This window comes from Terrapene carolina, unplaced genomic scaffold, assembly GCF_002925995.2.
Source record: "Terrapene carolina triunguis isolate 2854851 unplaced genomic scaffold, T_m_triunguis-2.0 Scaffold58, whole genome shotgun sequence".
In the NCBI taxonomy this organism is placed as follows: domain Eukaryota; kingdom Metazoa; phylum Chordata; order Testudines; family Emydidae; genus Terrapene; species Terrapene triunguis.
In genome coordinates, this window is record NW_020664409.1 from 5337516 (window position 1) to 5364795 (window position 27280).

Genomic DNA, 27280 nt, shown 5'->3' on the forward strand with positions numbered 1-27280 from the left:
CATTTGGGACTTGATTTAGGTGGTAGGCACCTTTTTGCCAAGCGACTCCAATAGGAGTTGACGATTTGTCCCTGGAAGAATAATACTAATTAGGAAAACGACCCCCTCAAGTCCTCATGGTGAAAGACTGAGTGGCCGATCTTCAGGAGTCCCCTAAATTAGCACTCGCCATTTTCAAAGGACAGCAGGCATCCCCGGCGGGCTCTCTTCTATTAAACAAGTGAATCTCTTGGTCACTTTCATTACTGTTTGCAGAGCGCTTTGAGATCCCCAAGATGCGAGTCTTCAGAGAAGCACAGCGGATGATCAGTATTATTTTAATTGTGCTTTTGAGGGCAAACGTTGCCTTTTGAAGTGGGGGAAGAAACACCAACAAACCCCACCACAACTCCTCCCCCCCCCCCTTTCTTCCCGTAACTGGGCAGAAGCCGTGTAAAGGGTTAAGACTGGCTTGGCCCGGCTCTGTGGTGCGTATGCAATAATCTGTGTGGCTCTCTTGGCCGCCTGCCAAAGTGTTGCCGTGCCGCCTCCTCCTCCTCTCCTCCCTTCCCCCGTCCCTTTTGCATGAAGTAGGATCCTTGAGCTGTTGCAGAGGCAGCCAACTGCTCCATATTTGGCTTCTATTACACATTTACATACTGGAGAGAGAGGAGCGGGGGAGAGAGAGCGCTGTACCGCAGACATCATTTCTACTACAGTGGTGGAGACATCCAGGACCTGTGTCACTGCAGGGGGAAGGAGAGAGAGAAAAAGGCAACCAACATAACCCCCCCCGCCCCCAAGCCCTGTGATCAGCTAGCAAGACAGTGTGTGTGAGTCTCTCTCTGCCCCCACCTCCCTTGACACTTGGCAGTAAGTGGCTTTTTATTCCTTCTCTGCTTTTTGCTTCCCCGGCTTCTTTCCTCCTTTCGATTGAAAACCTCCAGCGCTTTCCAGCTGGAGAAACATTGGGGGGGGGGACTGGACGAGCCACCCCCACACTGGGGCTTCAGCCTTCCTGCAGCCCAGCCCGGGAGCCCAGTCCACCCCCCCCCCCCGCCTTGGGAAGGCTGGAGGCCAGAAAATGGCTTTGCGATCCTGGGGGGCGGTGGAGGGACATGGGGGGGGCTGGAATTCGTTGCACTCTGTGCATGCAAGAAATGTCTTCGGGGGGGGGGAGAAGGAGGCAGGAGAAAGGAGGGGTACAGGCAAGGAGACAGCCGTAGCCCCTGTGTCTGGGTTGCTTTCAGTCACCCCCTCCCCCCCCCCAATGGGAGGAGAGAGGACGCGTGTGTGTGTGTGCTAAGGAGGGGTGGCGTTTTCACGCTCGCTCTGCTGCTGCCGGGCTCTGGCTGTGGCTGCCCCTGGTGCATTAGCTGGCGCGGAGGCAAGTGAGAGCGGCTGGAGTTTTGCACGACACCGGGTTTGTGCGGGCTGCGGCGGGGGAGGCTTTGCCGCCGGTCGGCCGGGCCAGCCCGTGCTGGGCTGTGTAGTACGGGCTGGGTCAGGGTGGCTGCCGGAGGGGTGAATGGAGCGAGGAGGAGGGGGAAGAGGCGGCGCTGGGACGGGGAATGCGCTCAGCAGCGGACCCACTACGCTGCACTCACGGCCCAGGCCGGCTGGAGACACCAGCTGGCACTTCCAGCAGTGAGTGAGGAGGGCTAGTGCCGGGGGTCAGGGGAGGCCTGGGTGTCCCGTTTTCCCCTTCACACTGTCTGCAGAGCCTCTCCTGCTTTGACCCTCCTCCAGTCCCTGCCAGGGAGAGAGAGCTGAGGCTGGCTAAAAGCAAAGAGACCATTTAGCTTCTCCAGGGGGGATTAGCAACAGCCTCTGGTGCTAAAGAATTGATGTGATTATCCTTGGATATAGCAATATTTTGCTCTCTCCATTTCTGATTGTGACTGCTGCATTCTCTTTAATTTATGTTGCAGGTATGCATTCCTCTCTTGACTCTGACCTCCCCTTGTTTGGGTTGGTTTTTAAATAAAACACAGTAACAGAATAATCATTTATTTAGTACATACAAACCAATCAAGGAATATAATAATTTCTAAGACTATTAGAGATTAACCTAAAATTTGTTAGAAAACATTGGCTCCTTCAGTAGTAGTGATGATAATGATGATAAAAAGACGGGATTGGGAACTGTTTCCATGCCATTGAAGATGCAGGAAATTAATGAAGAGTAATAATAGAAAGAAAACAAGTCCGAAGCTGGTTATATAATGTACTATGTGGATAAGAAGAACAACAAGCTATTTTTATTTTGTTTACCGTATGCTGTGCAATAGGGACTCCAAACTGCATCTCCCCCTGTGATCCTGGACTCCGGATACAATTAGCCAAAATTGTAAGCATTCCTTATTATGTCCCAGAAATAAACATAATGATGTAAACAGTTGTTCCTTACAAATATTCTTTATGTACAAATAAGGAATTGTGAATGTGGATGACCTTAGTTTTTGAAACATTTTATGTTTCATATTATAAAGAAATGCATATTTCATAATGCACGTTATATTTAATATTTAATTATCATTGTTATATATGTTATGCAGTATTGGCTACTTACATGTCAGATGTGTTCAGGCATAGCCAGTTACTTTGCTGACATGTTAGGGAAGTCAAGGTCTTTTCATTTTAGCTTCTGATGTAACCTTCAGTTAAGGGAAAATTCAGATTTCATGTTAATGTAGCTCTGTTTGTTTGGGTGGTGAAGACAGTTCAGTTTTATAGCTCTGTGGAGCAAGGGTTATGAATGAGGGAGAGATAATTGAGAGTGACAGAAAAAAATATCCCATTGTAGTTATTTTTGAGATGCTGCAAGGTACCTTTTAATAGTAAGTTATGATTTTATTGTATTGACCTCCAATTTGTTCATGAAAATGGCCCAATATTTTTCAGGCAGCAATTCTTTTAAATGGATGGCTTTAATCTCATCATCGTTTATAGAAGGCAAAGGTTCATAGGTTCTCTTCAACTCTGTCTGTCTCTCTCTCGTCATGTAGATACATGTCAGTGCTATAGGTTTTCAGTGCACTTACTCTAGCCCTGATCAGTCATGTAATTAGATCAGGCTGCCATGGTAACAGACAGTATTCATCGTCCATTCAGGTGTGTTTGTCTTGTGACTGGGCTACCTCAAGTGGCGTATGTACAATATTTATGTTGGACAGACTGTACAGCTCACTTCTATGTCTTCTTGGAGAATATTTAAGCATATTATGACATTTCCTAACCACTGAACTTTTATGAAAGATACTTCTGAGCTGTTACAGCACTGGACTGTCAGATTTTACATGTGTGCAGAGTATGCAAATATATTTAGTTAGCTAATGAAATCGTTCTACCAGTTCCACCCGTGTTTATTGTTAATGAATCAACAAATGTTTTGTTAATTTTTAAAAGTCTTTCCCAAGCGTATCTGAAAGCTTCTTTTGCAATCTGGTGCTTTTGATTTGTTGGGTGTTTAACCATTTGAAGGCTGAAATCATATGTATGAAGTTGTGAAAATGTCACCATTAAAAGGGTTAATATGGTAGGCCCCAAACCTGCCATAATCTATACATGTTGCTTAACTTTACATGCTCTGACTAATATAATTTAAGTCACTGATAATTCACATTATAATTATTACTTAACTGATAGTGTATTAAGTTAAGCATGTCCATAATTCTTAGTAGGCTCAGGGCCTTGGATGTGTTTTATTTGGTATTTGAATTTGCATTTTCACCTTGCAAAAACGTAGGGTGTATATATACTGTAATAAAACCAACTAAAAACCCAAGGCTATTTTATCTGTGACAGACTCAATACTGGTTAGTTTGTTTCTGATAATAGTAAGCTCTTTCACATTTGTTTTCATACTACTTTAAAAGATATTTTTTCATCATAGCATACAGTTGAAGGCCTTTTGCTTCAATGTTTGTAATGCATTTTTCTCCAATGTAAAAAGTGCACTTTAAGAATATAAAGAGCTTCAGGTTGTTTACTGCGATTTAATAATACATTTAACTGAGGAATATTTTTGTCTTTAATGTCCATGTTTGAATACTACACTATTACACTAGTCTTTTAAGAAATAATATATGTGTTTTTTAAATGGACCAAATGTGGCTCTCTATTGTACTAGTGTAAATCTGGAGTAATTCCAGTGGGCCACATTCAGAGTAATGGAGCTCAGAATCTGTCTTGTTGTGTGTAACCATGAAGTCTTTATTACACCTTTCTTAGGCAAAAACTGCTATTGACTGGAGTGGGAGTTTTGTCTGAGTAAGGACTTCAGAACTGTGCTGGAGGAGCTGAATTCACCACTTGCATAAGTGGCTAACGTTTCCATTCACGTTTCTCCCAGTTATACCAATGGTGAATTTAGACCTGTGGCTTTAATGGCTTGATTCTGAGCAGTGACGTGTACCCACAATTCCCAATGGTTCAGTACTCCACACCTCTCAGGATCAGGCCCTTAACTGCTGGAGCCTAATAGTATCCAAAAAAATATAATAATAAAACAGACATTTTAATAGCTCTCATGTTGAAGTACGAGACTGGAGAAGGTAACAAGAGGAGTAATGCCTGTCTATGGGTCAAATCTTGCACTGCCTGCCAGCTCACAATCCCAGCTGCAGTGTAACTGAGCCTGCAGGTTTCTGTCTGTCTGCCAAGCAGAGGAATTTCTTCTCATGGGGAAGTTCATGAACAGTTTCTCACTCTAAGTACAACACTTTAGTGCAGTGGCTGATTTGGGCTTTTATTTTTTTTTTCTTCTTCTTTTTTGTGTGTGTGTAAAATAAGGGTGTTGTGTCATCATCTTTGTACAACATTCATCAGTCGTTTTGTTTTTGGGCTAGGTATGGAGGGGATTAGGAAAATGGGACTGGAGAAAGTCAAATAACCATACAAACTGACTCCTGCCGTTTGTACGATCCTTTGTACTGCATCATGCTTCGTATACAAATTGCTTATAATGTGGCTCACAGCATTGCAGAGTAAATTTTTTAAAAAATGCGTTATATGAACTTGTGAAAAACAAATTTGCCCCTGGATTTCATTATAAAAAAGCTTGACAAAAATGGTCTGATTTTAAAGGATCTTTTAAAACAGGCCTGAATTCCCTTTGCCTCCAAAAAAAAAAAAATCTTTTTGTAATCTATCCGATAGCCTTGTTTCATCTTAATTTTTTTTTAAAATAGACCGTTAAATGCAGCCAATTGAAAAGCATCTAATTACTTGAAATATGAAAATAGTTTATATTAGTAATATATCTAGAGAATCAAAACTCAGGACCTGATCGTCCTCCCACTGAAATTCAATGGCAAAACTCTCATTAACTTCAAAGGGAGCAGGAGTAACCCACTATTTTTGTATTGCTATTCATATAGTACAATGCTTTTGCTGTGGTCTGCGAATAGGTGCAGTAACAAGGTGTATTTTGGTTTAAAAAATGTATATAACAATTGCATATGTGGTTTGAAATGTACCTTGGTTTCAACTGTAGTTCAGAATATGAGACAGCCCACTATGAGGCTGTTAGCTGATCAGACAGGTTTTTGAGTGATTAACTATTGTGGAAGATTGTTCAGGTAGAGTTCATGCAACTTAATCAGTTCAGAGAACAGCTTTAGCTGGAGTCCTCTGCTGAGACTGCTATAACCAGGTCTACTTTAACAAATCAAAATGTAATGAGCGTGACAAACAGAAGTACAGCAGGCGTGGTATAGGAAAGTATGTCAGACCCAAGAAATGGTGTGCTTTATGCCAGTGAATTTTGCATCTAAGAAATTTAATACACTAAGCTTTTAAAACTGAAAATATTGACTTGGTCATTTAATTTTACCTTATGCAGAACTTTGAGTGAGACAAATTAGTATATTTATCTTTGGACAGGGAGAACAAACACACACAAGATGTTTTTGGCCTCTGGCATGTAACAGATATTCAAAAGTCATACATTTTAAAAAATGTGGGGGGAAAAGTTTAAGGTGATAAGATTTTGATTTAGCTGATATTTATTTTGTATAAGTTTATTATTATTATTATTTTTTAATTTTAACAACTCTGCAGACAAAGGTGTATTTGGAAGTTACAGAAACTAGACAAGTAAGTCTGGTTTCTTCTTGAGCTTAGTGTATTTGTTATTCAGCTATTACTTTACTATATTTTCTCCTACAACTATATTGTGTGATAGTTTTGTATTCTACTATGAATAGCTATGTGCATGAATGTGTTATTGGCCCCAATCCAGAAAAACACTTTAGCACATGCTTAAATCCTGCAAGTGCTTTGCTGAATAAGGATGGATTTAAGTACTGGCATAAAGTTAAACGTGTGCGCAAGTCCTTGGATGAACAGGGGCCATAAGTATGCTCTCAAACTCAAACACAAAACTGCCTCACGACAGAGGAATAGTAGTCCTGCTAAAGAGTGACAAAAAATATTTGGTGAGGTTCCAAGTGAAAAAGCAAAACATATTTTGTTTGATATGTGATGTCAGCAGAATTGTGATGCTGGCTCCCTGTAATTTTTAATGATTAAAAATATAGAATTAGAAAAATATTGCTGTCATAGTGTACTTTCTGTTTATATTATCTGGGAATTTCCAGTAAAATACATTAATTCCAGCATGCCGGGATTAAGACGATAGAACTGGGGAAATGCCACAAAATCTAATACTTTTTTATCTAGATCCCCTTAATATGGTCTGCTTTTTGGATGATGCCTCTCAAAGAAATTGTGTTCTGTTGCCAGTGAAGACTGTCATCACAACTGACTTATGTTTTCTAAAGTCACCAATATCACATTTTGGAAAGCACATAGAGACAGAGTAAATGGGCTGTGCTCTCTGCCACATGTCAGTTCCTCAGAACCATACACTCCTTAGCCCCAGCCTGCAGTAGACAGTGCACATCTGTGTCATAGCTGCTGGCAGGAAGAGAGGCCAAGGGCGCCCATATACGAACACACACAAGAATGGGTACACATGTGAGTGCACATCCTTAGTTAATTTCAGCTACACTGTGCATGAATGACTTGTCTTTTTGGACACCCATGAAATGTAGATTTTTTTTTTTTGTGTTTCATGAAGATGTACTCGTGAGCCAGTGAAGATCATAAATGTCCCTGATAGGCTCAAGCTGGTGTAAGATGTAAACAGCACACTTACCAATGTGCTTTTTGAGTACAGGCTTGTTGTTCTGAGTCCTGGTTTTCACTCTAGTTGTGTCACTTGTTGAAAGTGAATTGCCATCCTTCTGTAACTCAAATTCAGACACAACTCTGTAATCTTTTGATGTTATTGACCCTCAGTATTATGAATGATTCTGCTCTGGATAGAACCCTTCCCAATCTTCACAGGAATATTTTGGCCCTTGTATGGCCACTGCTAAGTTGGTTGGTTTTTAACTGATTTTTTTTTTTCATTTTGGTTTTCATCTCCTCAACTTGTAGATCAACAGTCACATTGCCGGCGAAGCCAGATGAGGAAGCAGTTTAAGCTGTGAATTTCTTCTTCACCCCCATAGAACAGTGACGACCATCATTTTTGTCTTCACCATAGAGAGATGCTTTGTGAACAAGGTGAGGATTTAATGCTTTTTATTTCTCTCATGAGTGTACACTGCCCTTTCTTTTGGTAAACCTGGACACCTTAAAATGTTTTTATAATTCATTTGACACGAAATTATTCTACCTCAACATGACCAGGAATGGGGGTGCTTTATAAATAAATAACAACTATTATGGTATTACCCAAGTCAGCAAATCATATTACTTGTGTCTCAAATCTCTGCCTTGTAGGATGCTGCGTTGCAGATCAGTGGTTCTTATCTCACCTTAGGTCAAAATGTATTTGGTTACTGAAAGATTATGAGATGTATAAAAAGCTTTCATGCTTTGAGCTTTGTCATAAACTGCCATGCATAAAATAATAGAAATCCATCTTGTACTTTTATTGGCAATTTTTGTTTTGTTGTTGTGGGTTGTGTTGCTTGCAGACTCTTTGCCTTTTTCAACTTCCAGATTTCCTTCTGTGTAGAAAGCCTTGTTTGGCATGCGGATTCTCCCTTAAAACCAGGGCCGGATTTAGGGGCAGGCAACTGTCTGGGGTGCAGGGCTTGGGGGCGCTAGGCTTGGGGTGGTGTAAAGTATTCAAAAGTTTAACAAATGGTGGGGGGAACGAGTCTGGCGTGCCGAAGACACTCCTTGCCTGGGTGCATTTGGTCTAGGGCTAGCCCTGCTTAAAACCATGGATAACCAGTCACTAGTGACATACCCACGTCTTTCTTTTACTCTGGCTTAAGCAGTGTTGTCAGCTCTCATGATTTTATTGCAAGTCTTGTGATCCTTGGTGATTTGCTTATATCCCCAGGTTCTGCGGTGATGTGATTACAGGACAATCTTTTTTTTCTTTTCTTTCCTCCCCTCACCCCCCTTTAAAAGTAAGTTTGTATCTCATATGTTTGTGGAGAAGAGCTTGAAAATGTGTTGAGCCTTTAGGGGTCAATCATACTGCAAATAAAAAGAACCCAAATGTTCTTATTTATTTGAGTCTCATGGTTTTTAAGCCTATCTCATGGCCCTGACTCATGATTTTTAAGTACTTGGGATTGGTTATCCTGCTAATGGTAACAAAAATATAAAGGTTGCAGGAAGAAAATAGGCTGTTCTTTTAAATAATATGGCAAATTAAGCTGGGGAATTAGATTCAGAAACTGAAAGTACGTTTTTTGTTTTTATTAAAGCCAGAAAACTTGAGTTACTATAGTATTCTGTTGATGAAAAGCTGATCAGAAAGTCTGTGTAGTGGAATAACTTTTTAATGTATACAGTATGTCATAGTGAAGTGTGCAGTACATAAATTTACATTTTATTGTGACTGCAGGATGGGGTATTGTTCTTTAAAGGGAAGTAGTCTAAGCATGTAGTTGCATGTAAAGACATGCCTCTTATGGTCTACAGTAATCATCTAGAATGGAGGGGGCATGTTGTAACCACTATATCTCTGAAGGACTATTCTTTTTGAGAATTAAATTGCCAGATAAAGCACCCTAACACATTTTCACCCTTCAGTTTCAGAAAATTTTCTTGATAGCAGATGTTGACTTGGAGATCAGGTGTAACAAATCTTTTTGTCAAGGCATTAACATTTCCACAGAGGTCGTCATTTGTCCAGAATTAGCTCAGGTTTTGTAAAACTGTTTTTGTTTACAGAAATTATTACACAGAAAAGGCTCCTAACTAATAGCTAGAAGAAGTAATGCTTTATAGCATATTAATCAAATTTAAGTATCTTCTGAATACCCACATTGTTATTACCCATAATGTATTGCTAAGTCACCTTGAATATTCTAGCAGCTGATATTTCCTGTGATTGCATTAAAAACAATATCATAAATATTAAGTAAACATTTTGCATAAAAATAACCTTGTTATGTCCAGTACAATTGATTCTTAGCCATTGGCATAATACAAATATAATACCGCTTTCTTTGTACACAGAAGCTTAAAGTTGTCTTAATGGACCTTAGACCAAATATGTTTTTGTTGTTAAAATACAGTGGGCTTGTTTCTTCAGTCTCATCAGTTTTACATTGGTTTAACTCCACTGTCTTCAGCGCTTACTCCTGATTTACTCCAGAGTGAGATCAAAATCAAGCCCAGTGTGTATCAGAGTAAATAATGTAAAAGTTATCTAGATGGATTCTGGCTGGTTACAGACATTATCCTTGTCATTTGATTTAACAGGGATCCCCAGAGTTGCAACTGATGGAATGTGACCCATGGAGTTCTGTTAGAGTGACCAGATGTCCCGATTTTATAGGGACAGTCCCGATTTTTGGGTCTCTTTCTTATTTAGGCTCCTATTACCCCCTACCCCATCCCAATTTTTCACATTTGCTGTCTGGTTACCCTAAGTTCTGTAGTGTGGCCAGTGGCCACAGACAAGTTGCACAGGTCAAAGATGGAACATTGTATGCTGAGACCACAGCCCTCTCCTACTCTAGTATTTTGCCAAGGAGGAGGATGGCAGCAGTCTGCTCCACTAAATGCAAACTAGGTGGCTTATGGCATGTTCTCTTTGTGTCCCTCATATGGACAAAATATTGGGCACCATTGATTTAACACACGTAAGATCAAATCCTGAAGTCCTTACTTAAGGCTTAATTCTACAAACATAGGCAACTTTACTCACATGAATAATACCATTTACTGCAGCAAGTAAAGTAGTGAAGTCACTCGTTTAAGAATTTGTAGGATCAAGTCTTTAGTGTTTACTGTTCTTATTAGGTAAAACTCACACTGACTTTAATAATCATTTTGCCTGAATAAAGACATCAGGATGAGTAAAAAGGTTATTAAAATAGCTTTTTTTAACCCTGTCTTCGATTAATTTTGGCTAAAACTAAAAAACATAGGGAGAGTTAGTGTTTGTTTGTTCAGAGCATGCATTGCCTCCTTTCAGGTAGGCAAATGACTTCATTTCCTTTTAAACAGTTGTGTTAAGAGAATTTTGTTGAAATACTGGACATTTTAACAGCTAGATTCCTTTTAATCTTTTCCACTGTTCAATTCATGTGATATCTATTAATCATATTGTGACATCTAGTTGACTCTGTAGCAACTGTCCCACTTGTAGCAATCCATTTACTGTACTTTGTGAAGTTTCATTAACTACGGGTATACATTGCTTAACATGGTATCCCTTTTACGTAAGATATGTTCAGCTGGTTTTAAATGTGGTGTGTTTCTAACATATGCTGAATACTCATTTACAGCTTGTTTATAGACAGAGGTTTTATATATATATATATTATACACACATCATTTTTAGTAAAAGTAGAATGTGATTTGTCTGTATGGGGAAGTTATTAATGCCCCCTGCTGGCCATTTGAGAGTGCAGAGTTGGTGTTTCTTCTACTGGCTGGTTCTGCTTTTTCTTTTTACATGTGAAGGCCATAGTGGTGGGAGGACTAACAGACGGTGGTGGAGATTTTGACTGAGCTAAGAGTACCAGGAAAATGAAGATGGATTTGAACTAGGTATAATTGGATAGTAATTAGAAATCACATTTAATTTTTTAATTGCTTGTTTTGTATTTAAGTGTGGGAGTAAATTTAATGTACATGAAAATGAAGAACTAACAGTGCAGACTGGCATCACACAAGGAAGTGCTTTGCAGTCTTCTGCACACAACTCTATACCTCTGCTCTATCATTCCTAGGTCTTTCTTGAACAAAGACTGCCAGTCTCATGCCAAATTGTATGAAGGTATTCTGATGTAGATAAATTGAGTTGAGTTTTGTGATGTGCTTAAGATGGGAATGCTAAAGTTGTGTTCTCTTGTCACATAAGCCAGAATTTGAGCCATGGTTCAGGGTTCCTACTTCTACTTTAAAAAGATGTTTTTCAATGTCACATTTTTAATGGACTATGAGAGAGAAGTTTTCACCATGAGTTTAAGAATTGAAAGTGCTCTTTTGAAAAATAAAAATCAGTGTAACATAAATAGCTATGTATACACCAGGTTTAAAAGGACATTGTCAACTTACATGTAGCCCCAAATATAAATTTTAAAAGATTTAATAAAACTGACGATGAATAGAAATGCTTCTTTATTTTGAAATTCCACAGAAACATTTCCTTGCACTGGTTGGCTTATCAACATGACAACGTTAAGAACCCGAGAGTGAAACTGTCTTCACTGATTTTATTTTTCTAATCTGAAAGATAAGAAAAAAGTAATCAAACAGCATAAATAACAAAGAAACTGCAATTTAAAAAATTCTTTCACTTTTAACAATATAAGGTTTAGTAGTAACATAAGTAAATAAATGTGTTTGTATACAAAGCAAGGAGCTGATTCTCCACTGTCTTATACCTTGTATGTGTATTTACACTTGTGCAAAGTGAGTATGAAAACACTACCATTCTGATCTGATAGTGGTTTTTACCCACTTTGCACTGATGTGAATGACTACACAAGATGCAAGGCAGTGGAGAAACATCTGGCCCATCATTTTTAACTTACTTTAAAGGAACACTTTTATCATCTCAGAGGCGTTAGGCAGAATAAGTTTTAATGTGACATTGAACCTTTTTTTTATTTTTAGGACCAAAATGTCAGAAATGGTCTCTGATTTTGCACATCCGCACCACCCGTGTGCACACACTCATCTTTTTGTGTGTGCAGGTTGTATAATTGCATGTTATTGGATTTGCACATGCATGCACCTGGAGGGTGTATGTCTTCATGGCAGAGTTAGCCTGGGTGATGGCATCTGGGTATGAGCATACAGGTTAGCCTAGGCCGGTATGAGCAGCCATACCCGGGTTACTGTGTCCTCACTGATGGTGCAGAAATCCATGTGTGTCGCTAGATCCCCTGGGAACTTATTCCGTGGTTGATTGTGCTGCGGTAAGCTAAGCTGCTCTAAGATTGTTTCCCAGTGAATTGTGGGAGAACTTGTCTGTCCTTCTGGGCACACAGGGAAATTGTGGGAAGGCAATGAAGGACTATCAGCACTTTAATGGTTTAGCCTGCATCCTCACTGCAAAGTGGGTGGGTTACCAGCCTGAGTGAGAGCAGAACCTGGGCTCTAACCCATACTCCCAGGTGGCTAAGGAGAGAAGTTTTTGTGTGTGGATGGATGGGGTGTTAGGCCACCAGCTGGGTAAAACCCCAGGCTAATTCAGTAGTGAAGTTACTCTAAGACCGTGTTTCCCAAATAGTAGGTTCTGACCCACTAGCGGGTCATGGGAAAGGCGTAGGTGCGTGGACTGTGCCTGGCAATGGCAAGCTGCCCTGTCCTCCCTCTTCATAGCTGTAGTGTAGAGGCTGTGTTATTTAGGGTGTGGTGGGTCTGACCAGTCACCTGTTTTGGGGTCAGGAACAATTTTTTCCCATTGGACCAAATTGGCAGAGTTTTTTTGCCATCGTCAGAGCATCATGGAAGCACAATTGGGTTGTAAGTGATAGGACTTGAAAGTTTAATACTGGGAAAGGTAACACTGTCTTGCTCAGTGGTTTTCAAACTGCGGGTCGCGACCCAGTACTGGGTCACGGAATGGAAGGCACTGGGACGTGGTGGCTCTGGTCAGCACCACCGACTGGGCCGTTAAAAGTCTCGTCGGCAGTGCTGCCCAACTAAGGCAGGCTAGTTCCTACCTGTTCTGACACCACGCTGTACCCCAGAAGCAGCCAGCAGCAGGTCTGGCTCATAGGCGGGAGGGCGCACAGGGCTCCGTGTGCTGCCCGAGCACCGGCTCTGCACACCCATTGGCTGGTTCCTGGCCAATGGGAGCTGGGGGCGGGCAGTGTCTGTGGGCAAGAGCTGCGCAGAGCCACTTGTGCGCCTCCGCCTAGGAGCTGCACTTGCTGCTGGCCGCTTCCAGGGCTCAGCACAGTCCGCGGTGCCAAGACAGGCAGGAAACCTGCCGTAGCACTCCCGCTGACCGGGAGCCACCCGAGGTAAGCCCGCGCCCCAATGCCCTGCCCCAGCCCTGAGCCCCCCCAAACCCAGAGCCCTTTCTTGCACCCAAACCCCTCATCCCCGGCCCCACCCCAGAGCCTGCATCCCTAGCCCAGAGCCCTGATCACCTCCCGCACCCCAACCCCATGCCTCAGCCCAGAGCTCCCTCCCACACCCTAAACCCCTCATTCCTGGCCCCTCCCCGCAGCCCTCACCCCTACACCCCAACCCTCTGACCCAGCCCAAGCCCCTCCCACACCCCAAACCCTCATCCCCAGCTCGGTTGGGTCGCGGGCATCAACAATTTTCTTCAGTTGGGTTGCCAGAAAAAAAGTTTGAAAACCCGTTGGTCTAGCTTGTTGCATCTGGCGGCTGGTGTCCAGTGCGAATAAGTAAAGTCCCATGGAACTCTTCCTGTTTTTTATAATTTTTTGGGGAATTGCATGTTCTTTTGTTTTATCCATTTTATCCACTTGCAGGGGGTGTGGTTAAGTCCTGCCCCCAGCGGTGTGGAGGAGTTTGGGAGCGGGGGAGGGATCAGGTCCTGGCCCTGGGTGGTAGGGGTGAGATTACAGAGTCAGCTTGCCTCGCAGTGGTGGCTACTGAGTGAAACCTGAGCAGCTCTGTGATTCCCATGTGCTTTGCAACACCTGGAGCGGGGAACTAGGCCCAGCCCCCCAGGGACAGGAGCTGCTGCTGCTGCTGCGTGATTTTGTTGTTGTTTTATTTCATATTATTTTGCATTTGTGAAAAACTTGGGGCTCTTTGGCTAAGGTTAAAAAGGATCAGCCACCTGAGGTAAATGAGTCCTGGGATTTCACTGGTAGATCATGTGTTTATAGGAGAAGAGGAGACCTGAAATCCTCTCAGACTGAGCTTCCTCCTTGGTACCACTGCCACCTGGTTTTAAAGAGGACTAAATCAAAACCTATTAATGAACTGCTAATGTGTATCAGCAGGGTGCACAGGGCCAGTTAATGGGTGGCAGGCTGGCGTGGGATAGAGTCAGACCCCAGCTTGCTGTGAATAAAATGTTTGTGTAGACAAGCCTGTACTGTGTAACACCATGTTTTGGAATGTAGTGGTGAATGTCATAATAATAACACATTTTTGTTTGCTAGTCACCCATGTGCTAGGGCCTTTGTTTTTTGTGTGTGTATTTAAATATTCTTGTGAATGTAAACACTTGAGAGTCAACTTTTAGGAAGAAACATGGTTACAAAAAACTACAAATATAATTCCTGTTGGCCATGCTCAGTTTGTTTCTACCAATGAATATTTTCCCAGTGGTGCTGTTCATTGTCAGTGTCACATCCTAGCAGCCCAGTAGGGAGTGCTTTTTCAAATTAATGTAATAGAAAAAGGGTTTCTCCTCTTCCCTAGTGCCTGAGCACGTCACCTCTCTGGTACTGTACTGTATGCATAGCCTTCCCCAGATAACAGCAGGCGGATCCAGCACAGTTAGAAATTTCATTGTATGCATGAGCAACCCTCCCCTCCCTACATTAAAACAGATCTTAGTGGATTATTGCACTAAACAGAATTTCATGTTTATTTTCAATATGGTTAAAAAACCCCATAGCTCTATCACATGGAATGCATTTTTATTTACAGCTTAGTAGACCCTACCTCTGACATCTGACTAGCAGGAAAGCCCCTCCCTTTGATAGTTGTATGTCATCTGCTTCAGAGAATTAATTACTTGGCAATTCCCATTTGATAATTCCCTCTTTATTTTCTGATGAGTTACTTAACAGTGATGGGCTTGTTGAGCAGAATACCGTGTTTAATCCGTGCTTCAGAAAAGACGGAGTGTGACTAGGGTTATCTTTGTTTTCTAAATGCAGCTTTGCCATAGGAACATTGAAACCACGATAAAACACGTTAACAGTTCACAGTTAATGGTAGGCTTAGTAGTGAGTATTTTCCAAAAATAAAGCAGGGATTTTATTTTACTATTGCATTTGTATTTTAGCCATGTGGTCTGAATGAAACAGAATCCTAGAAAGATGTTAAAAATAAGTTCTCATGAAAATATGTCTTTTGCATCACAATCCAGTCCCTGCAAAGCTCCTCCACCCAAATAATTTTTTACAAAATCTTATTCTTAAAAAAACAAGAAATAGACAATGTCAAAGATGGGTAATATTTATTTTACATTTCAGTGTGTTCTATTTAGTTATTACAACATTGTTCAAAATAAGTGATACTTAAGGAAAAATATCACTTTGTTTTCTCCATTTTTACCTGTCTCAATATTCTTCCTCCATCCCCTTTTACATTCCATTGGTGTGGTGGCCACAGCAACACCCATTTCTGGCTGAGGAATGCTTTATAACTGTCCAGCACCCTCATTTCTAACTACAATATTGCACTCTTCCCTGTGGGTACATGAGTCCAGCAGTGCTTAGATACAGCACTGTGCGTGGGGATATATACTGACCTTAGTCTGCATGTGAAGTTCCTGGTAAGGTCAAAGTGAGTTTCACAAACCCATACATATCTTTCAATGAAATTCCTCCATCTAGGGCTTGATCCTGTGCTGTTAAATTCAAAGGGAGTGTTAACACTGACTTCAGTGGGGGCCGAATTGGGGCTGTGCATTAACTTTAATGAATGCCATTGCCCCATGCTTGTTGATACCGCAAGATTTGTTTTTGCTGATCTGACCAGAGAAGCTGAGAATCGGGCTATTTTTCTTGTAGTTTAGCAGGAAGTATGCAGTGTGTTAGCTTGCACGATGTTGCATCATCTGACTTGCTGATTTATTAGAAGTTCGTAAGGATCCCTCCTGCCCAGTCATTGCAAGGATTGTCACAGATTTAGTTAATCAATGAGAAAAATGCGTTAGAACATACTACTTTGCTGATGTTTTTGTGAAATTAATAACTGGAATTAGTGATTTTACGAATTTGTAAGGTTTATAAAATGTAGAATTCCAAACAGATCAATCCACTTTAAGTGTGTTAATAAACTTAATAAAGTTTACCCTGGCAAGGAATATTAATTAAGTTGATTAAAGGTGGCTTGAAGTATATAATTATAATAATAATGCAATTATTTTTGCTGTGACTCTGAAATGTTGTTTCTGATTGTCAACAGAGGGGGGAAAATCAAGTAGTTTGACTTTTTTTTTTTTTTTTGCACAAACTTCCTATTGAATGTTTTGCTTTCTTAAATAGTCAACGTACAGTTCAGTAAACATACACATTCAATATAAATTTATATATGTAGAACTTTGATTTTTACAAAATATCACTAATTGTGAACATAATATAAATGCTTTTTTTTTTTTTTTTTTTAAGGGGTTTGTTAATTAAAATTTTTTTTTTTTTTTCCCCCCCCCCAAAAGACTGAATTTTTAAACTATTTAATTTTTTGAAAATGATTGTTGTGGTCTTGAAGTGGGCTTGTATGTCCAGTCCTGCAAACTAAGACTTAGATCCTCAAAGGTATGTAGGTGCCTAATACCCATTAAAATTAATGGGAGTTAATCAGCTAAATATCTTTGAGGATCTGGGCCTAAAATCGTTGACATAGCCATAAAACAGGTACAACTGCATCGTGGCGAGCAGCCTCACCCTGAACAAAATGCCTCATCTCTGATCTGGAGGGATCACTTGTACAGAGCAGGGGTCATTCATTCTCCTTGGCCTCATGGCTGAGTCTACTAATTAAAGGTGCCAGTTATGATGTGGATTGAGACTCATGTTACAAAGGCCACTAAGGAGCCACCAGCTGGTGAAAACTTTCAGTCACTCACCTAAGCTGATTTTGAATTTGCTACCTCAAGGGGAAAGGTTGCCAGTCTCATGAACTATCTTGGCCCTTCTTCACAGTACTTTGCAGACACCCCAACGTTTCGTGAAGGGCCAAATCTTGGACTCCTGACTTTGTCAAAACTCCCCTTGAGTTCAGTGGGAGTTTTGCCTGAGTAAGGACTGCAGGATTTGGCCCTCAGTATTTTCTTCTGAAAAAAAGGTATGGTTCTTAGCAATTGCTAAAGTATATTGAGGTAAAATAGGTCCAAAAGACATGCACATTCATATTTCTAACGTGAGCTAAAATGTGAGCTAAAATGGTCTAGTAGGAATATGACCTTTCATTTAATGCGAAAGATTACTTTAGTATTAGTCTCTTAAGATTTAAGAATCTGATTTTAAGAAAGATGACATCACCACAAGATAAAGTCTTCTCAGAATTGCTGCCAACCTCCTGACATCCACATGAAAATATAGACTGACCCCTGTTTGCAGGGAGGGAGGTAATACATTTGAGACTGTAGTCCTTCTCCCTGAATTCCCTCCATTTCTACTGCTGAGTCGCCGCCAGGGGACCCCACCACCAGCAGCAACATGGCTCCCGTGGAAGCTAGGCAGCCAAAGGGGGTGAGGACCAGTGAAGTAGAAAAAGCTCTTCCATGCCTGTTGCCTGCCTCCATGGATCTGCGGGAGATCTTTCCTGTCAATCCCCTGGATCTGTAGGATTGGGAGGTCTCTCCACCCTCCCACTTGTGGCCCCACCAGACTTCTCTCCCTTGAGGGGATTATTTACAGGTCACCCCGGAAGGTCAGCCTTGCTGAGTTTTCTTGGGCTTTTGCTGTGGTGATCTGGCCTAGTATTTGTTGGTTACCTAGTTATGGAAAAACAGCTACTGATTGCTTTAGGAACTCTATAGTAGATTAATTAAATATTGGGCAGATAATTGATTTCGCAGCTCTGGCTATATAATGTGTTTTATATGAGGTCTATATTCCATTTTATGGGAAAAGATAATGATGGTACTTGTCACTATCCAGTAAGCTATACTTTACTATAGTGCCTAAACTTAATCAGTAAAGATCACATTGCATCTTTCTTCCTCTGGGCAGCTTATATATATGGCATGTAGTCCTGTAGCCTATGTGACATTACAGCATCAGTAGGGTGGAAGGAGGAAGAAGGAGTCACCCCAGAAAGTCTGTATTTTGTTCCATAGTTGTATAAGCTGACAAAATAAGAGTCCAGACCTTATAAGTGCTCAGATACTACTGTGATGGGGGAGAGACATAAAGGTTCTGTATAGGTTTTAGGAAGTACCGAGTAACTTGCACTCGTGTTGATTTCAGCGCTGTTGTGAATTCAAGAAATATACATTTTCTAGCAAGATGAGTGAATTAAAATGGTGTCAGAGTGAAAGAAGGACATTTCTCACAGGATGGTACTGCATGACACTAACTGATATCTATTAAGAGTACAATCAGAAAGGAGCCTAAAGAAAATTAAAATTGCAGCATGGACAATAGTCATAGACTATTCATTTTGTTACATTAAACAGAAGTAGTCCTTGTAAGGAGTTCAATTTGTTGAATGTTGTTGTGGACAAAAGGAATGGAAGAAATGCAGACCAAGAGACACTTCAGCTACGTTTATAGCTATAACTGTCAAATTTTCTGAACTGTAAGCTGGCTAGACTTAATGGGGAGCAGTTATAGAATTTGGTGCCATTTTAAAAAGCTTTTATTTAGGTAGAGTATCTCACTGAAACTAATAGCACTGTCCAGTATGAGTTGCAACAACCAGATTTTTATGCTCCTTATCTTGTTTAATGTGAACTTTGAGTGTTTTGCATTTTGTAAGGTGGTAAGCCAAAGACAGCAGTTAAATACTGGAAGCCTGATTCCCTACTCCATTATACCAGTCTTAAACTGACGACTTAAATGGAACTGCACTCATGTAAAACTTATGTAGGATCTGGACCAAGGTCTCCAGAGGGAGTCTGGGCCCTTTAAAGTCAGAACTGTTGCTGGCAGGTCAGCATAGCTGATCAGACACTGCTTGTTTATGGCTAGTGTACATGAGCTGTAGCTCTGCTTTCCCTTACTGTACATAGGGAATAAAAATGTTCCTCGGTCAAGTGTCTTCTGTATTTCTTTTTCCTTTCTGTGCTTCAGATGGACATGTTTTTTCAGCTTTTTAACTTGGCAAATCTTTATATTTAAAACAAAACATCACCCTATCAACCCCCATTTCCAGATTTTTATGCTTCCTTGCTGGCCAATTAATTCGTCGTCTTACCTCCCTTTCTGCTGAAATTTCACTTTTTCTCAGCAGTTCTATCTGCTAGATATCCTGACCCACTTCTACTCCTGTCTCACCAGGTTCATTGCCTGTGCAGCATTCTGATTCTCTGTTGCCCCTTTTTTTTGCTTGATTAGTGTCTACTTTCCATTCTTATTTGAAGGATTTTAAAGCTTTAATAATGTGTGCAGAACTGTGCAAATTTGAGTGTTGTTTCATCTACCCCTCTTCCTTCCTTATTAGTCATAATCAAGTTCTGAATCTACAGTTCAAATGAGCTGTCTGGACAGGCCTTTCATTCCATGCACCCTTCCCCCTTCACTCAAGAGAAAATCTTTATTTCTCCTCTGACGCTTCATTGTGGATGCCAGTTGCTTTGGCTGAACATTGTATTTTCAAACCTGTGTGCCCCTGCCAGTCTTCTGTGGCTTCCACCTACAGTGTCTCTTGAGCAGTCATCTTGCTTTTCAGGATTGTCAGCTGGTCTTTAACGAATTAGTTGCATTTTTTCACTTGTTTGTAATATTATACGATAGCAGTTTAAAAGTAATTCAGTTGCTTTCTGTGTGGCTAGGTGTGGGATGGGAGTCATACTATTCATGTGCTGTTCAGCCCACAAATTAAAGGGTGATTGTTATTTTAAATACACAATGGTATAATAAAAACAATTATTTAGCTATCTTACAAATAGTACCTTAGATTATTATAACTGGAAGAATTTTTAAAATCTTGTTTAATTTTCTGTGCTCATGCTTTGTGATTACTCTTAGCACTTCATTTTGAACGAGGGGAATAGGCTAGGTCATTTCATTTTTGTTTCTAGTTGTTTTAACTTTTTGATTCTCCTATAGGAACACAGTGCTGCAGTGGTGGGTTGCAAAATGTTCAAGGGTGTAGTTTAAAAGGAAAAGGGATACCATCAACTTGATTTAAAAAAAAAAAAAAGACTAACTTCTGAAACTGAAAATACTATTTTTTGTTGCTGTTTATAAGATTCATTTCAGTAAGGGTAAAAATGTATGACATGGGGAAGAAGTGAAATTAGCTACCCGCTAAATGCTGTCAGTGCATGTAATATACAAACTGAGAAAATAGGTTGGTGGGAGTTGCTAACAGTTTTCAGTTATAACAATCTTAGATGTTATTTGTTACAATGCAGCATTTTCAGACAAGTATGACTTTCAAGTTGTAATTGACTAACACACCAATGTAATGAACATTTCAATTAATATTAGGTTTTGTCAAACAATTTTTCCTCATGAAAATTACATTCTGGACTTAAACTTAAAACTGACCCTTCATTTTGCCATACTGGTTACCTATTATCGTTACAATTAACGCCTAAGATTACTAAAACGGAAGGAGATTACCAGGAAAAATGTCTTTTCCCCAGTTTGTTTACTTAGTGCATTTGACAGCTTTGTGTGTAGTCAGTTTTACTTTGCTCTGTATTGTCAGTTAGCCAGTTCTCCCAGGTGAGAGAGCCATTTTAAAAAACAGCAAAATGCGATTGTAAAACTACAAATATTGTTAGTGGAGCTTCAGAGAAAGGTGTAACTACTTCTAATGCTCTCATGTTTTTTAACTGACTAAATTCCATGTCGATGGAGTCCTTGTAAAAAGCAGTGTGTCCTTTTAATCAGCAAACAGGTCCTCTGTGCATCAAATCATTAAAAATAGAGCAAAGTTTCTGAACAAGGCGTCTGGCAGAAGCGTCTGTACTTCCATCTGTGCATGATTAGCAAAATGTTTCATGATATTTAAATAGCACAAGCTTTGCTCTCTTTTTTTTTTTTATTATTATTTGTTGTGCTGAAGACCTGTTTGCTTTTTAAGTGGTCTTTTTTGAATAGTTACTGGCAAGAAATCAGAAAAGTGTATGAAGACATCTTGTACACACTGCAGACGCCAAATTGTCCCCTTTTAAAGATGTGTTGTCCATTTTGGTTTTTTTAAACCACTAATGTTACCATTTTTTCACTTTTTCTCTACAAAAAGTTCATCAGACTAGTTCATTTCAGTGGGGTTAAATTTGTGCTGTCATTGCCCCTGAACTGCAAACAGCCCCATTATTTATATTACAGTAATGTTTAGAAAGATACTTTGGGGCACGTACAGTGCCATGTGTGGTGGAGGTTAGACCTACAACTCCTGTTAACTATACTGGGAGTCATGCGTCTAATCTGTTATGCACACTACTCTGAAACTTTACCCGTTTGACAGAGAACATAATTAGCCAAGTAACAGCTTTCCAAGGGCTTTTGAGGCCTTAAAATGGGACTCCTCCTTGCTGGCAGGCATGCAGTGTTGGCTTGGACACAGCTTATCTCCGGCTAGCAGTGCATTGCTCCAGAACTGTAGCAACTGATTTTTCTTTTCTTTATTTATATTAAAAATTCTTATCTGTGGTTTGTTTAGGGATATATATACAGGTAAGTACGAAGGTAAATACACAGTTAAAACAAACAAACAAACATATAAGTGTGACGTGTATTATATTTTGGTAAGAACACAAGTACTTGGTGCATCTTTGTTATAAACGGTTATTAGATGCAGTGTGATAAGTCAGTGGAGAGTTCTGATGTACAGGTAGGCACATGGGTGTCTGCTGCAGAATCATTATACTTGGATGAGTATGCAGGTGTTGTTTCCTCAATAGCTGAGATTTTCTTCTCTTTTCTTTTTAAAAAAAGTACATTTAAATAGCTGTTTATATATGATGTGGAAATAATGAGTCAAATTCTGCCTTCACTTACACCCATGCTAACCCCACTGACTTTAAAGGGATTTGTGGATGTTTTTGAAAGCAAATCTGGCTCTGTGCATATACATATAGACTGTGTGTGTCTGTCTGTCTGTACTGAGATCAAACCCTGAGACCCATTCTGCCTTAAGGAAAAGTTAAGTTAAAATCGCTTCACTGCCTTAGGGTATGTCTACACTACCAGAATCGATCCAGCGGGGATCGATTTATCGCGTCTAGTCTAGATGCGATAAATCGACCCCCGAGCGCTCTTCCGTCGACTCCTGTACTCCAGCGCCACGAGAGGCGCAGGCATAGTCGACGGGCAAGCGGCAGCAGTCGACTCACCGCGGTAAGTTGATCTAAGTATGTTGACTTCAGCTTAGATGTTTGAGATATTCTTCAAACGAGGTATGGGGTGGTAAATTGGATACCAGCCTCTCAGAATGGATTGTGGATGTATTCTTCATACTGCACAGAGTGCCATTAACTTCAGGGAAAAATCAGAGGGAATATCGTAGACCCCATGCATGGTCGGCTTACCTGACTTCACTGCTTTGGGGAGCCTCAGTCAGCCACACTACCATCATATGTCCCTGTCTCAACAACTGCTCAGTAAAGATGGGGGAAGGGAAGGGGGGGCTTGGAGATAATCATCTTTTAGCAAAGTTAACTCCCATGCAGATTGGCACCCACAAATCTGTGGGGTGCTAATGGGAGCATGTTGCAGATCCCTTGTGCTACCAGTTCTGCTTCCAAAAGCCCACACAGGCTGAATGTGAAGAGAAGACCTAGAGGGGCATCTGAGGGGTTGGGGAAGGAGGGAGCATGTTGTGTTTAATTAATCTTCCTGCCTTCTAAATGTTAATGGGATTTTGTGCCCTAATTCTGTCATTTTTCTCTCTGCTAGGCTGCATAACTGAAGGGAGCATAGGTCCCCTCTTAATTTGACTTAACGAAATTAAGGACATAAACATTTTTTTTCTTCACTTCAAAGTTGATTTTTTTTCAGGAAGGTAGACAATTCCCCTCCTCCTCCCATTGTAACCCAGTATTGTAGCCCACTTAGTATATGAAATCACTGAGTCTGTGATCCCTGCAGTTTGTGGGTCTGAGATGGATCCTTTTAGAGGAAGAAAAGAGCAAAGAAACAAATGGGCAGGAAAGAGAAAGAGACCTTAGGCTTATTTGGGGAAGAGTGATATTGTATCAGTAGACTTGTTAGGGTTTAGCCAAGTTTTGTGTGTTATTTTTATACCTATTCTCAGGATACACCATAATGGAGTTTTTGGAACTGTTACAGTTTATGTTGTGAATGTGAATTAATTAACAGTAGTATGAATTGCATACTGTGGAATGGAATTTGTTTTTATATAGTACCTTTTCATGCTCAGGGTATTTCAAACACTTTAAAAATAATGAGTTAGATACTGATAATGCAGTGACTGTAGATAAACACAGCTGCCATTATGTGTGCAACAAAAGACCAAACTTTAGAACCTGTTTCTTTGATTAGGGTGGGGAGGATGTTGGCCAGGATGCCGATGTTATTCCTTGTGTTTTTTATAAGGCTTGTGGGATCACTAACTTCAGTCTGGACAGCCTCCATAGGGAGGCAGAAGGGATCTTGTTCTGTATTACTCAATCTATAATTCCAAATGCAGCGTAAACAGCATTATGAAGAGTTACAGTGCACAGCACTTAGTAGCTCCTGTTTAAACTTCTGTGTCTTCTAAAACAGATTACTTTATATCACAGATGCAGAATGTGGAAAAATCCTGGATTTTCCTAAAACTATTTTCCTTGTACAACCATCTACAAACACATTGTAGCAAAGGAGCTGAACCAAATCTGGCCCGGTGATGCGTGTCCCATTATGCTATGCAAAAAATCAGGGTTCAGTTACTAGCCTATAGATCCCAGAAGGAGAAGGAAGTGCCTTAAGAGCAACTGACTAAAGAAAAACTTTGATAGGGACCAACACACAAATCTCCTCAAATACAGGGTTTATAATGGAAATGTTGACAGCCTATAAGAATAGAGTCACTGCAAGTGTTATAATTCACAGATATTGACTATTGTAGACATGCAAGGCCAAATTCTGCTGTGTTAGACCCTGCTTCCATTGAATCAATGGCAACATTCCATTGACTTGAGTAATTCAGGATCAGGCTCTTATGCTGGTTTAAATCTGAAGTGAATTTAATTTGGATTTCATATTGGTGTAAATGAGAGCTGAATATGGCCTGCAGCTCTTAATAGAGGAACAGTTGAGACAATGGTGTATTCTCATTGTTCAGTATCAGGAAATTTAGGGACAGTAATAGTCTGATCAAGTCAGACTAGTAATGTAACTTTTTTGCATTACTCAGAATATTTCATTCTAATTTTTCAGCAAGTAGTAATATCTGTTATGGAAAACTCAACATGCTTTTTGGCCATTATTGGTAAAGTAATTCTTTCATTAAGAGGAAAATATATTCCCATAATTCATGTATAACTTTTTAAACAAGGGAACAGGCATTCATTATTTGCAATTTGTACTATTATATGAAAGCTTCTCCAAATTTTGCCCAGCTCAGTAGGAGCGAGTGGCAATTTAGTGCATTCTGAGCTATGTAGCACTAACATATGTTACTTTTAAGACACCTACAAGTTATAATAAAAATATCTAATATAAGCAAGAGTAAGTAACCACAATTTAGATAATTACAAAAACAATCAACTCAAGTGAGTACTGAAACACAGGGAAAAAATGTGAAAATTGAAAGGTGTTTTTTAATATAATACATTCTGTAAATATTCAAGAAACATTTGATGATTCACTCAGTACTAAAGTGGCTATCAAATGTAGAGTGTATTTGAAACAGAAGTCTTACATATTAAACATTGTAAATTCAATTGATATACAATCCTGAATAGCACTCCATAAAAAGAATAAATATGTATTGTATCTGGAAAGTTGAATAAATATTTCAAGGGAATGCAAGGGTATTGTTAAAATAACAAAACAGTACATCTGTATGTAAAATTGTGTAGGGATGGTTTAAGTGCTATTCTGTCACTGTTAGGACTGTTAAAATTGCAACCAGGTAACAAAAGATGATGGTTTAAATATTTCACAGAAAATAATTGCTCTGAAAGCTTTTAAATAGTACAGGAAATGTATAGTGTCATATACTTGACATTTAAATATTAATACTGATACTGAAACAGTCTGACCACAAAAAAAGCCTGGACTGGAAGGGAAAGGCAGCATTTTGATCAGATAAGAACAAAACAGTTTTGAAGTGCTTCATGTATGATGAAAATGAAATGCCTAATGAAAACTGAGAAAAAGTTATCTTTCAGGATTGGTCATTTTGTGTCCATTTTAGGAATACCCTTAGATCGGTAAAGACAAAACTAGAGAGATTTGTGTCTTCATTTGTTCTTTAATGAAGTTGGTATCTTTCAAAATGGTAAATAGCACAGTGCTACCACCAGGTGGTTTGAATTCATTCATACATACATGTGAGCATGCACATGTACATGTGAGATGTCTGCTTTACTGGCCAATCAGCCTCAAAGTCATTTGAGACGTGTTAAAGGATCTGTTCTTGACCAGCCAGTTTTAGCTGCTGAATTCTCTTTAGCAGGAAGCTGCTCTTATTTTTTTAATACCTTGGTAAGACCTTCTTTAAAAAAAAAAAAAAAAAAGCCCCCCCTCCCCCATTTCCTTCTGCCAGATTGTGCCAGGCTCTTGTGCAAGTACCTCGTTGGGATGGGAGCACAAAGTGTTTTCAGCTAGTCCCCTGCATTTCCTACACAACTGCTAGGGACAGACATAGCCTATGCACTTGGGGGAGTGCAAGGACTATTTCCTCTGTGCACTCCTAAAATAGCCATTCAAGCCAAAGGGGGCAGGTGGGAAAGACATGGGGGCCAGGTGCAAATTGGGGAGCAGCCAAGGGTGCAATCTCTCAAAGGCCATGTAGGAATTTTCTATCCATTGCTCCATCTCTGGAGTTATGGTGGGAACCCTAGTGTAGACAAGTCTCTGGGAGACTTTTGGCAGTTGTTTCACTTTGTGCTTTCACTCACACTGTGAGCCACTGAGGCAGCTGAAGTGGTGTAGCACCGGTGGATAATTCCCTATTATGGACAGGGCTGCATAGCAAATTTTTGGGTGGTTTGGCTTTGCGTCACTCCATGTGGGATCCTTGGATAATAGATAGGAAAATTTGACCCTGTCTATTTAACTACATACAAACTTATTAAAAGGTTTCTCTTTTCGGGGTAGGAAGAGAACGTTTAGCAACCTTCCTTCTGAGATCAGGTCTGTACTTCTGATTTTTTTTTTTTTTCATTCAGTACATCTGACACTTTCGGAGCTTCCCCTTCCCCCTCTGCCCCAGACAAGATTAATGTTCATTTTATCTTCAGAATGCAAATGGCAGTCTTAGGACAGTTTTGAGCTGCTCTTAACTGTACAGCACTTCTCTTGGCACAAACCACTTACCAGACAGGCTAACAGAGCTGTATGTGTGTGTGTAGTTTTTAAACAGCCCCTTCCGCCCCCGCATACTGATATACTCCTATTTATAGGTACTTCAGTAAATTATGCAACAGGGGCCACATTCTGCTCTATTATATCCAAATAGCTTCACTGTAGTAGTTGGTTTGCTTGGGTGTAACTAGGAGAAGAAATTGGCCCAGTCAGCTGGTATCTGTGTATTATGGGCCCTTTCTGCCTTGGCAGCATAAAAGGGTTGTAAACTGGTTGGGAACAGTCTTTAAGAGGATCCCAGAAAGTGTATAACTGACAGAATGGATCTACGCTGCCTCCCCTCGCAGTTCCTGACCAAAAGGTGGCCAAACAGCACACTTAAAAAAAAAAATAAAGCAGAAAGACCTCACTGCTTCTAAGCTTGCACTAAACAACATCTCCAGGTCTCTGACACACATTTTAGACTGCATGAGTTGTTTAATTTGTTAGGGCAATTCCCCTTTAACCACTGAGATCTGAACTAGGCACACAGTCTGATCCAC

The 27280-nt window shown here is 40.2% G+C and overlaps 1 protein-coding gene across 1 annotated transcript in view; it reads left to right on the forward strand.

Annotated features, from left to right (window-relative positions):
* Window positions 1-777: 777 nt before the first annotated feature.
* ATXN1 (ataxin 1) overlaps window positions 778-27280 on the forward strand; it is a 277443-nt gene continuing 250940 nt past the window's right edge. Inside the window, exons 1-2 of the mRNA XM_026660308.2 lie at window positions 778-852; window positions 7426-7554. The gene's annotated coding sequence lies outside the window, so the exon portion shown is untranslated. The remainder of the gene's footprint in view (window positions 853-7425; window positions 7555-27280) is intronic.